This window comes from Limulus polyphemus, unplaced genomic scaffold, assembly GCF_000517525.1.
Source record: "Limulus polyphemus unplaced genomic scaffold, Limulus_polyphemus-2.1.2 Scaffold1588, whole genome shotgun sequence".
Lineage (NCBI taxonomy): Eukaryota > Metazoa > Arthropoda > Merostomata > Xiphosura > Limulidae > Limulus > Limulus polyphemus.
In genome coordinates this window covers 69,452-81,674 of record NW_013667198.1, presented here as the reverse complement: position 1 = coordinate 81,674, position 12,223 = coordinate 69,452, and the positions used below count along the sequence as shown (strand labels likewise).

General features: G+C 33.7%; 1 protein-coding gene across 2 annotated transcripts in view; it reads right to left on the bottom strand.

Moving 5' to 3' along the window:
• LOC106464213 (ankyrin repeat domain-containing protein 39-like) overlaps window positions 1-12,223 on the bottom strand; it is a 48,733-nt gene that overhangs the window by 1,912 nt on the left and 34,598 nt on the right. The window contains exon 6 of one of the 2 annotated variants that reach the window (XR_002611673.1): window positions 11,097-11,233. The exons of the other annotated variant lie outside the window; for it this stretch is intronic. The gene's annotated coding sequence lies outside the window, so the exon portion shown is untranslated. The remainder of the gene's footprint in view (window positions 1-11,096; window positions 11,234-12,223) is intronic. 2 annotated transcript variants of the gene reach the window in all.

Sequence of the window (12,223 nt, the reverse complement as noted above, 5' to 3'; positions counted from 1 at the left end):
TTTTGTTTTGATATATAAGTTGTTCGGGTTTTTTCATCTAAAAAAGCGACATTAATTTCTTGACGATCTAATACTTCATAGATGGAAGGAAAGAATGTTACAGATTTTGAAGTATTTGGCCATAAAACTACTTCAACCAGAACTAGGGCAAAGACCAAACTATCATCAGACATCGATAGGGACTTTCATTGTATCTTTGCATTTAGTTTTGTGTAGTGAATTAGTATAATTTTTAGTTTATTGCTTATTATCACTTATATAATATAATACATGTTCTTTCAATAAATTTATTTTTTGTCAAATGGGACGTTCTATGCCATTGGCTTATTTTTTTATTGCTCTTAGTTGTTGTTGTTTTGTGTGTTCCATTATTCACACCTGTCAGAAGAGATTGAAGTGTGGAGGAATTCTAATGTGGCCCCGGTATGCTGCTACAAGCTGAACTATCTCATTGCTATTTTGCTGCTTCCTTAGGTGTTGTTTCTAATGCTTAGAAGTCGCAACGAATTCATGGAGTTGATACACCCAGTACAAGACTGTTTTTGACCATACCAAACATAGAGAGTCTCTTTTGGTCTTCCAAAGTTATCTAGAGTTTTATATCAAACAAACTATCCATATTATATTCAAGAAGGCTGGTTTGTCATGGAAAGCCTGTATTAAGGTATTATTGACCCTACATCACGAAAAAACATCCAAAATGGACTCGAGACTACCTAGCTTGGACTATCCAATACTGGACGTTAGTACTTCTCGTAGATGAGTCTAGGTTTTATCTCAGGTAATAATGTCAGAGTGTGGAGACAACCCTGGAAGTAGTATCACAAAGCTAATATAGTTCTATATGATACTGGAGAAACTGCACGGAATGAAAGTCTTTCTAATACATTAACATTTTTAAGGGACCAAGTAGAGCAATTTGTTTCTTGCATCACAGCTAGGTGAGGGAACAGTAATCATAACTCGTTACAATTTAATTTGTCTCTGTTGTTATAGTGAGAAGGAACTGCAGGAATATGGGTTCTTCTTTGGTCAGTTCAATTTATGAGTTTAGATCCATACATAGAACTTTGAGAGATTTCTCGCAAGAAGAGCCAGATCAGTTAGAAAATAAATGGGAAGGGATACTTTACTATTTTGATACGGCAGATTTCAGAAGGTATCAAAATAACATTATGCTAAATTTCTGGATATGTTGTAATGAAGATGTTTTAGTCAGCTATCTGGTGAGGCCCCCCAGTGGCACAGCGGCATGTCTGCGGACTTACAACGCTAGAAACAGGGTTTCGATACTCGTGGTGGGCAAAGCACATATAACCCATTGTGTAGCTTTGTACATAACTACAAACAAACTGAACATATAAAAATTATGTAGAGAAAGCTTTCAGGTTAAACATGTTAAGAAATAAAAATGCAATAAATATTAAATGTGTTGAGAGGGTGGACTACAGTCTGTTGTAAAGCATCTTCATTTCTGAGCACTCTCCGATTAATAAATTTCAGCATGAAGACTTACATGAAACTCAACTCATTAGAAGTATTGCTAAGAGATGTGCAGAGTTTCTGTTGTAAACATGCGGCAAACAGCAGACTCTAAATGTTGCACGCAGAAATCGATCATCATTACGACATTAGCTGAACAGGTTCATTCTGTTTAAAAAATCTGTAAAGGTGGACTTCTGGGCCGAAGCATTCGTATTATTTTGTCAATATTCAAATATTTGATTTCGTAGTTTTAATACTTGCAATTTACTGACACATAGTTTATGCCAATAAGTGTAATTTCGTCCTGTAATTTCGATATAATTTCAATTAAATATTCATTTAGTCCACGTAATTTCCTGTGTAGTTAAATATTAAAGTATGTATTATAAAATTATTTTAAATTGGTGTTTCCAATATATTATTCGATATATCAAGAGAATATCTAGGGTATAAAACTAAATTTTACTAGAATGTGATTGTTTTTTTAATTTTCTCCAAAAATTCACTTTCACTTGAAGAAAGGTTAAAATTTTTAAACAAAAATTAACAATGTCAGCTGAAGTAGAGAATCTGTTTGTAATACGTGCTGTAATTGTTCATTTTCACAGGCAAATAGAACTGAATTATTAATGATGAATACGAAATTAATATGATATTCGTAGCAAACAATATGTACATATATACAGTTGTTATAGAATTCAGTGTGGCTCGAAAGACTATATAGAATTATTGCTAGTTCAAATTAAGATGAATTATGATGAAAATAAACTTGTCATATAAAACAATAACAGAACTTGAAATTTTCTATGATTAAATTCCACTAATTTATTACTTGGATTGTTTTTGTTTGTTAATAAGCACAATGTTACACAATGGGCTATTTGTGTTGTGCCTACCGCGAGTATCGAAACCCGATTTTTAGCGTATAACCACTCAAACTTACAACTGAGTCACCGAGAGATTATTTTGATACCGTTTTGTAAACTGTGTTTTTGGTCATAATCCTAATAATTTCTCACGAGGTTTGACAAGATTAATACTTTGTTGAACCTAATCTCTTGTATTAAGCCTCTAACACAAATTATTTATTCTAGAACTTAGTATTAAAAGAGTTTAAACACTTTAATTATGAGACCGGTTCTTTTTCTTTACATAAGTGACATACCAGAATTTTTAAGTTTTTATACACTGCAATTTAACATCAAAGTGTAAGCTTGTAATTTAAAGTTTTGTTGACCATCGAAGGTGAACATGTAGCATTAAAATCCACAAACGAACAACGTTTTATAATACACAATTAAAATCTTTATCTAAACCGATCAACGGTTGTAAAAGTCACTCTACATGTTTCAGTGTGATTTCAAGTCATCTTCAACACGTTGAAACATGTAGAATGATTTTTACCACCGTTGATCGGTTTAAATAAAGATTTTAATTGTGTACTATAAAACGTTGTTCGTTTGTGGATTTTAATGTTTCAAATACATACACAAGTTCCCTAAATTTTAACCTTTTAATATAATGAAAATCATGTTGGGAAAAAAGTCCTTTTCAAATAAACATTTCTTTACCATCCTCCGAAACTGGATGAATAAACGCGATGTTAAGGGGAAAGAAATAATTGCAACAGGTCAAAATCAAATAAATGTTTAACAATTGGGTATGTAAACTACAGTATTATAAAAACTGACTCTAAATCGCATTCGTGCAAAGTTGTAATTTCAAGGTTGCTCCTTTGTTTTCCTCTAAGTACTCCTATTTAAATGTCAGGTACGTTGCCGAAAATTTCCAGTTTAACATCCTGATGTTTCCGAATATTAATTTCGTAGTCAGTCAATGGTAAAGAAACCTTACTCAAGCGAAAAAAAAAAACGTTTCACAGTTTTGTTTCTGTTGTATAGAGTTTTGGCCAATAGTTCTCTCATTCATCGAAATATATATTTGCATATACAGAAAAAAAAAAAGATTCCTTAATATTTTTGCTACTGATGCTTTCCAAGTAACATTTACGAAAAAAAGAAAGATATAATTTCTCTTCCAATCGTTCAATTTCTCTCTTGGTCTTCCCTTCTGAAAAAGTAGAATCGTTCAGTTATTTCGAAGTAACATTTACTGTAATAATAAAGTTTGTCACTCGATTCGTTCAATTTCTCTCTTGGTCTTCCCTTCTGAAAAAGTAGAATCGTTCAGTTATTTCGAAGTAACATTTACTGTAATAATAAAGTTTGTCACTCGATTCGTTCAATTTCTTTCAGACCACTTAATGCTTCCCAGGTAAAATATATAAGAGAATCTAACTTGATCTTGAATTCATTCGAGGTAGTCTGGGATTCTTCCTCAGTTGCTAAAAACGTTTACAGACGATTAAATTAATTTACTAAGAATATTGGCTTGATCATGACAATTGTTACATTGTTTAACCGATTCAATCTACAGGCTTGATCATGACAATTGTTACATTGTTTAACCGATTCAATCTACAGGCTTGATCATGACAATTGTTACATTGTTTAACCGATTTAATCCGTAAAGTTTCTATAGGCTTGATCCGGACAGTTGTTCCATTGTTCAACCGATTCAATCTATAGGCTTGATCGTGACAACTGTTACAGTGTTTAACCGATTCGTAAAGTTTCTATAGGCTTGATCCTGACAGTTGTTCCATTGTTTAACCGATTCGTAAAGTTTCTATAGGCTTCATCCTAGCAATTGTTACATTGTTTAACCGATTCGTAAAGTTTCTACAGGCTTGATCCTAGCAATTGTTACATTGTTTAACCGATTCAATCCGTGCGGTTTCTATAGACTTGATTCTGACAGTTCTTCCATTGTTTAACCAATTCACTCCGTACGGTTTTTGTATATTTATTTTAAAATATAAACTCCTTGAGTAAATTATTCTATTTAACTAGAAATAAAACTACGCATTTATGCATTTTTTGTAACTTAGTTAAGGTCATGACTCTAATGTGTTGACAAAATTAGAATTAATTTCTTCTCCGCCTACTTTGTTCGTTGGATATCAAGCAGTTATTTTTTATTTATTTATTTTTTTTTTGTTTGATTTGCTTGTTTGAAATTGAGAAGACGCTTGTAAGAAATGTGGATTTAATGTTCATGTATGCATTTAGCATTTTTATGCGTTGGGAAAGAATTCATATAAATTAAACGTAACAGAATTCCTTCCTTGTAGAATAATTGTAAAGAGAGAAAAAACAATTGAGAAAATATATTCGAAACAAGATGAATAAACTAAACAAGTTTATTGACTACAATGGTTCAAAGTTCTCTCGTGCATTTGTATTTAAATCAAGGAAATGGAACAGGATAATTCAGAAGTGTTTAGTAATCAATCATATATCCTCTTCTTTATGCTAGTTGCAAAGTTTTATTTCGGATTTTAGTTCTTATTTTAAAAAAATAAGGGCAACAGCTCGTATACGTACGCCTATGTCAACATACGTCACTGTTTATTTATACAACTTGCACATATCGGAAGAAGGCGACATCTAGTTGTTATGAAGCCTATCTCAAAGAAATGCTGAAAGTTTAAAGTAATTGAAATCACTTAACTGAACTTTTATGATATCATTATTATTATCATTTAGATTACTTGCTGTTTGATGTTGGTCTACGATACTGAATTCGTTGCTACAAATTTTTCTAAAAGTATATCTTATAGTAGTCTTATTTCGTCATCTTCTACGTAACGTAAGGGTTTCGTACCCGAATTTTCTAGCTGTATAAGGCTGGAAATCTCTAATGAGATGAGTGGAAGTACAACCTCATAACTGAGGTGGATTTGTTTGTTTGTATGTTGTTAAGCGCAAAGCTACATAATGGGCTATCGGTGCTGTGCCCACCACGAGAATCGAAACTCGGTCTTCAGCGTTATAAGAGATCAGATTTACCGATAAGTTGGAGAGGGGGGGGGGGCAACTGATGCAGGTTAACACCTATCTATATGCATATCTTATTACAGCTGTTGACTGTTGTTGTCAGTGGATACCAGGTTGATTAGTACTTTCGCTCTATGTACATAGCCTGCTCTGATAGAATTATTAATGTTCGTAGCTGATGATGGTTTTTAATCGAGTTTCTAGCGTTATATTTAGAATCATGATTAGTTTTATCGGGAGCATAAACATGCTTTGAACTTTTAAAAGCATATATGTACGTCCTTTTTTTTATTTTTTCATACCACAGATAATTACTTTATTTACGCTAATTAGCCACATTATTATTACTACCTACCTAATATGCCCCCCCCCCCCCAGTGGCACAGCGGTATGTCTGCGGACTCACAACGCTAAAAACCTGATTTGGCCACCTATCGCTGCGATGATAACATTGATTCGACAAAATTCCGAAAGGTGTCTCGTTGGATTGTAACCCATTTGTCGATAAATGCGACATGCAAATATTTCACACATGTCGAAAGACGAGTACGGCAGTTATTTCAAGTTCATCCAAGACGTTCAGTCAAACTGTGATCTGATGACGGTGCTAACCAAAGAAGATTAGTGCTTCTTGAGTCTATTTTAGACAATATGATCGCGATGTTGCATTATCGTCTTGGAAGAACCTCGTTCATCGGGTTGAAAATCTAACATTGTGCGTTGTACATGATCGGCAACAACGTAGGTGTTTTTCGGCTTATGAAAATAACCAAAGGACCATATTCCTTAAACCATAGTCATTACTCCACCTCTAGCAGCTGGACATGTGAAAATAACACAAGTGAGTTGAAGTCTCATGAGGTTTGACCACTATTTTACCAGTACTTTCAGCGTAGGAAAGGACGAAACGCGATTCATCAGACCACATCAGTTTTCCAGTTAAGCACTTTCCGCGGTTGTTATCTAAGCACTATTAAAGCCGGCCTTTCCTTCTTATATATATATATATATAGATATATATAAGATTGTTTGTTTGTTTGTAATTAAGCACAAAGCTACACAATGGGCTATCCGTGCTCTGCCCACCACTGGTATCGAAACCCGGATTCTAGCGTTGTAAGTCCGCAGATATACCGCTGTGCCACTGGGGGGCATATATATATAAAATAAAATAATTTTAAAGTAATTGTTGGTTGCCGCATGACTAGTTTTGTAATGTCCGCATTGTACTACTGGAAGTAGTCTAAAATCTTATCATTGTTGGAGAAATTGGTCAATTGGAACACATTCTGACGCCCGTCGCATTTTATAAGCTTATTCCTTTATCCCCTTCCCCGTAATTCACCAGTAGTTGGCGGTCATGTCTTTTCCTAGTGACAGGCGTATTTCGTTTCGATTGCCAATGTTAATAGGTTCTGATGACAAGAATCTTTGAGCAGACAGTTAAATAAACTGTCTTTGATAGACAGCATCAGCTATCATGCTCCTTTAAAATAACACATCTTTTCTATTACCCACTGCCTCGCAGACAAACCATGACATGACTACATCTCTGCATTTATAAGACTCAAACAACTGCCTGTTCGATCACAAAAGTGGTCTATTTTATATATATATATATATATATATATAAAGTAAATTGAATGTGATATACAGATGTACGTAAATGGATCCTAATAAAAAGACTAGTTGTTAAATTCTGCCAGGAATTTTTTGGATTTGTCACAAGGTGAGGCGTAGTAATTTTATTACATTAGAAAAAAGGTGAACTGTATTTATAGCATTTCTGAGAAAGATTTTCATATATGTTTTTAACAGACAAACTTGATTGATTATATTTTTGTATCAATTTTAGCTGTTTGAAATGCTGCCAATGGTGGACATCTTCTCCATACAAACCTGTTAAATTATCACAATTGAGCTCCTAGGAAATGTTAGTGAACAACTCTAATAATAATTCCTAAACATGTATCTTAGCGCCATCTGTAGATACCTCTTATAAACATTTATAGTCTTTTAGACCAAGACAAAGATTGAACACATTTTTAAAACTAAAATACCTGAAACGTTCTACAATTTAAATTTAGGTTCACATCCTATCGAATCTTTTAGTTACATCATAAAAATACTATAAAATTATAGTATTATTATGTTTTGCTTTATTTTCCATACGGCTGCATCAAACGCTTATAGTGATAGCATACTTTAGACCTTAGAAATTATTATAAGTTTAATATTTACATTATATATTACACTATGGGAAAGTTATGTTTGCTTGGAACTAATTAAAAAAATAACCATTCGACAACTGTATTGGTAGTCCTAAATGTTATACTTGATATTTGTTTATACAATTCATTTAACACGTAAGTTTTACACTCGATATTTTCCGTAGGATACAAATAAATACATCTTACGTGCGAATCTAAATAAAATGTACACCAAAATATATCAGTTCCTTTAGATATCATTTTGTATGATTGACCTAACAAGTTTTATGAGAAATGGCCTAGCTCAAAACTGCAGTTGTCGGCTAACTTCGTTATGGAACTTATTATTCAAGATAAAATAAATATATTTCATGTTTCAATACCTTCCTGCACAAGGTGAACAAAGCAGCCAGAGTATCAAGTCTAGATGGGATGTCACATAGCCTCAGATATATATACACTTCAATTGTCTTTCCAACGTATATAATTGTAATTTTTCATAGCAGAAGATAATTTAAAGAAGAAAAAATTAACCTTTGGACTCTTATTAAACTTTTTATTATTGTATATTTATTCTTAGCTCTCAACCTGGTGTTTTCCTATTTAAAACGAAAACAATTTTGGTTTAGTGCTTTAAAATCGTTTGATTCCTTTCTTTACACTATAAAGATTGGAATATTAATTCAAAATGAATTCGAATTAATTTACTGAGTCATACCCTCGTAAGTTAAATGGAATATTCTCAGTTTAGCATAGCATCATACTGCCACCTAGTAGCCTAAATATATAATAACCACTTGATGTAAGTTATTTCTTTCATTCTAAGTTTCCCAAATGCTTTTTTAAACTTGTTTGATATTACATCATGGTTCAGTTTAGTTTCGTATACGAGATTCTAAGGATGTGAACTATATAACTCGATCCACGTGTACTTTAACCTATTTGCTGAGTTTTGTTGCGTATTGACACTTTCTTGGAACGCAATGGAGTCAACTGGGAGACGTTTATTACAAGTATTAAGATCTTGGAACGCAGTGGAATCAAAGTGGGAGACAAGATCTTGGAACACAATGGAGTCAAGTGGGAACGTGTATTACATTTTTAAAGATCCGTGTATCTAGTTACCTGGAGCTTGATTGGATCATGTTTTCTCGAGCACGCCAAATATCGTGTACATTTTAATACGAATAAAAGGGATTCAGTGTGTAAGAAAAGAAAAACAATTACTAAGACCAGTGAAATAACCTTAAAACACCAGCTATTTACTACGTTTCATGAAGATTCACGTGCAGACGGTTTAATATGAGATAACCGCCAGGTCTGTTAGAAGCAACTAATGCTAACTTTCAATATTGCTTATTACTAAGCGAGACACGCTGACTTAGAATTTTTCAGTTATATTCACATAAACGCGTAAAGAGAAATGTTTATTTTACGGAATTATACTTACACTTTATTAAAGCTGTATATCATATTTTCATTGAAAGTCATGTTGTACAAATAAAGGATTTAATGTAAAGTTGATGTTAAAAGATTTATAGAGAGCTTCATTTTCTTATGTTCAGAATCTCGGTTGTAATAAAACCATTTTGAAAGAAATGTTTTTTTATGTAATCGTTATTAGTACTTCAGATGTTATGCTAATTTCGAAAATATTTCGAACAATATACGTCACTTTTGTATGGAATCAGGGAAGATATTTGTAGTAAGGATTGGGTATTACTGGTGACGTATTTTCAGTCTGCTGTTCTCTAAATTCTCAAGGTGCTCGAATGCTGAAATATAATATGATTTCGTTGGTGTGATGTATTTTAGCCTAAAGCTGTAAAACTGACTATCTGTGATGTGTCCGCTGCGGAGATCAAACCCCTACTTTTAACATTATAGCCCTCAAGTTTACCGATGAGCCACCAGAGGACTTTCGTTTGGTTTGCTTATTTTGTTGAATTTCGCGCAAATCTACTCAAGGGGTATTTGCGCTGATCGTCCTTATTTTGAAGTGATAGACTATAGGGAAGGCAGCTAGTCAACACCACCTACCGCCAATTCTTGGACTACTCTTTGCCAACGAAAAGTGGGATTGACCTGCATTATAACACCCACCCTCCACTAGTATTTAAAGAGCGAGCATGTTCGGTAACAGGATTCGATCCCATGACCTGCAGATAGCGAATCGAGTGCCCTAACCACAAGGCATCCCAGGCCCTACGTTCGTTTGGAGGCTACTTTAACGTGACGATGATGCATGCTCTTTTTTGTGATGTCCTGATGATATCAAAAAGTCTTGCCTGCATGCGAAACACGTGCTCGAAAAAATAAACATCACATCGTGCAAAGGTAATTTGACTTGAAATAGTCGTTATTGAACTTGAATAAGAGGGATTACTTAATATTCACATATTTCTGACTGTGATTTTTGTATTTTCTGGAATTAGAAAAAATACAAGTCTCATAATAAATGGCTAACTCGCATGATAAATGGATGAGACAGTACCATTCGTGGATGTCACTATAGCAGCAATCCAAGCAGAAGTATAAATACATAACTTAATCAAAAACTGCATTGAACATTTGATATTATTGCAAGTAAATATTTACTAATAATATTTCTATTTGTCCCAAACCTTCATTCTATATTGCAAATGTTTATTTAGATAGACTTTGTAAACGTTGATAACTGATTCAATGTTGTTGTTTTTACGCTCTCTTTCTCTCTCTATGTTTTTTTTTTTTTTTTTTTTTTTTTTACACAACTGGCTTGAGCAAACCAACCCATAACAAACACCAAAAGAAAACGTGCACCTGCATGTGGCGCCAGGCTAAACCTAGTTTGCAGGTAAGGTCTGTCATAGTTAGAATCCAATATCTTTTGTGGCAGGGAAACAATAGCTTGAAAAGAGTTCTTTGTGATCAGTGGCAGCGTAATTTTACGACTAACGCTTAGTGTACATGGTGGTCCCGTGTACACGTGCTGTTATACAAGACTGCTGCATGACTATAGATTGATTGTGTTTATTAATGTGGCACCCTATAAAGCTTCTTGTTCATGTTATATTAAGTGCATGACGCAGCTCTACATGGAACCTCAAAAGCCAGACACATACGCCTCATAATAGTAACAAAATATGCACTCTTATTACATATACATGCCCATTCTTTTTTGTTGTTTTTTTCAGTTCTTTGTCATGATTAATACATCAGCGGAGCTGTATTGTGCATACACACAGTATACATCAATATACATGAAACAAAAAAAGTCAACAAATAATTTACACAGGAGAAATCCTGGACTAATATAAGCGAGATTTTTGTCCCTCCTATTAATAAATAAATATTGTTAGACAAAACAATCTATTCGTAGAACCACTAAATTAATGAATATGAAAAAAACGTTCGTTAACTTAATAATTGTATTACTGTATTTTGTCTTGTTTCTTTAGTTTTAAAACAAGCAATAATGATCATTTTTATTATTATCGTAAAATAAAACATTCGGTCCTACCTTTCACAGAACTGCGTGTATTTTTTAAACGACAATACAACACGTGGACTAAACGCCAGATCAGAGGTAGATATAAAAGACTGTAATGTTGAACTACTAATCAACAGCATACATTGTATCGGGGTTCTGTTCGGCTCCTGGAAACGATTTATAAAAAGATTGATTGTCGCTTTTCTAACGCGCCACAGCTAAAAATGTGAAGCATGTTTGAGTCAGTGACATTGCGCCTCGAACCCTGGAGCATTTGACTCGCAAACCGACACTGTAACCACACTCATACCACCACTTTTAGAGGTTAGATTTTGTGACGATAAAGAAACGTTTAATGATTTTTACTGTTGTTTTTTCCCAATTGAGAAAAAGTCACCCTGTTGATAGTAAAATGTTTCACATTGTTATTAAAACATATTAGCCCCCCCCCCCCCAGTGGCACAGCGGTATGTTTGCGGACTTACAACGGTAGAATCCTGATTTCGGTACCCGTGGTGGGCAGAGCACAGATAGCCCATTGTGTAGCTTTGTGCTTAATTACAAAAACTTTTCTTTAAAAGTTATATAAAGTTTAGATATTGAATTAATTAAGGGCATTGCCACTCTATATTTATTGTGAAACTGGGAGCAACAATAGACGGGTTGACTGCAAATGTTTTGCGGGTCGCGATTAGTATATATATATATAATAACCAAATGTCTGTCACGCTCTGTATCTCCTGAACCGTTAATCGTAGAAAAAATTATATATTTCAAAATTCTTTTTTTCAAGAGTGCACTACGGGAAAATTATTTATTTTTTTACAATTCTTAAAATTTCATATTGATATCAACATCGGTCCGTCAGTCTTCGTATGTGCTAAAAGATCAATCTGAGTAAAAACAAAACTGATTAGAAACAATGATATTTCTTTTTATGGGGGAATTTCACGAAAAAACTGGACTTCTTCTGTTGTCTGATTGAAAGAAATATTTCGAAGAGAGGAACATGAACAGAAAACAAAAAATTCATAAAAAGAGGAAAGTGTTTAAGTATATACAGTGAAACCCCGATGTTACGCGAATTCGGATATAACCCAATGGGTCATTAAAAGTTTACGACACAGGCTCGGTCCTTGGGACCGACCTCGTAACCA